Below are 1,545 nucleotides of genomic sequence, written 5' to 3'. Positions count from 1 at the left end.
TGGACTCTTGTGTTGGAGCCTTGAGTTTTGCATTGCTCAACACTTGGCTATAGGCTATAGAGACTAAAACCCTTGTTGGCCTAATTTTTCAGAAACAAAGGTTGGGGCTTGAGCAGAACACACTACCATGTCTAGGGTCACACACGTCACACTCTCTCCAGCTATCAGGGCCTCTGGAAGTCATTTTAACACATTGAATGCCAGCCATGTTTTCATTCCTGTAGGTAAGTTGTGCCAGGGGTGTTTTTGACGATTCTGGCTCATTTTAGAACAGCCAAGGATTCTTTTCTGTTAAGAATTCATGAACACCAATCATCTAAAAATAACTAATAGAATGTGTGCTTTCTCTGTCTAAAAGAGTTAGTTTGCAGAGTTAGTAGTTATGTAGATATTAGCCGTTGAGTACAGCATGGTTTCAGCGTCTGGAAATTTATTCAGAGATAAATGGCTTTTTGTGAAACAGTCACTTTAACCATTCATTTTTGGCATCAGTAAGACCGTCAGACATTCTAAACAATAGTTTTGAACAGTAATTTCCTCCATAACAACAGGAAACACCCCTCTCATTCAAACTCCTCCCTCCGTGTGTCTTCTCCTCCTTCCTCCTAACAGCGGGCGTGTCAGAAGCGCGTTGTGCTGCCTGCCTGTCTGTCTGCGTGCCTGCCTGCCTGCTTGCCTGCGTGCGGGGACGAGTCTGAAATGGATTACTGTAAAATCGCCAAGCCATTTCCTTGAATGGCTTGCTCCCGCGGTGTGTGTGTGTGTGTGTGTGTGTGTGTGTGTGTGTGTGTGTGTGTGTGTGTGTGTGTGTGTGTGTGTGTGTGTGTTCGCGCGTTGCTTCGCGGCTCTGGGGGGAAGAGATCTCTGTCCGTTCTGTGTGTGTGTCCGGGCTTCTGACTGTAAAATCGCCAAGCCATTTCCGCGGGAGGCGGCTGCTTTTGGGTCCCGTGGCTGTGGCTTCTCTCGGTCTCTGTCGCCACTTAGTGGTCGGTAAAATAGATTACACACATGCTCTTGCTCCAAATAGTTATCTCGAAGATGTAAAAGGGGTTGATTGATGTCCCACCGTCAAAAAAAAAAAATGTTTATGTAAGACGAGTTAGCTCGTCCTTGGCACTTAAGCGCTGGATTATGTAAGACGAGTTAGGTCGTCTCTGGCACTTAATGTGTTAAGCAGGGGGTGCTGCAAGGAAGGGACTTTTGACACCAACTTTTTTTTATGTTATTTGGACGTTTGGATGTTTTTGAGCCATATTTAATATTAAATCTTATTCAGTGAATATGAGCTGCTACCGTCTGGCAGACGGTACAGAGCCAGCCGCTGTAAGAGCAACCGCTATAAACTCTCTTTTCTCCCAACTTCCATTGCACTGCTGAATAAACAGACAGCTCCCTCCCCACGTGTGTAGCTAGCACCTTCCAATAGTGGAGTTCTGCAGTGCTTTTATTCATTTGATTGATTATATGATTTTATTCATTCTATTTTCTTATATTTTTATTCTCTTATTAGTTTTTACTACTTTATTGAGTTGCTGTACTTGCCAG

This window comes from Poromitra crassiceps, assembly GCF_964638095.1.
Source record: "Poromitra crassiceps genome assembly, chromosome: 14".
In the NCBI taxonomy this organism is placed as follows: domain Eukaryota; kingdom Metazoa; phylum Chordata; class Actinopteri; order Beryciformes; family Melamphaidae; genus Poromitra; species Poromitra crassiceps.
Note: the sequence above shows the minus strand (reverse complement) of the source record.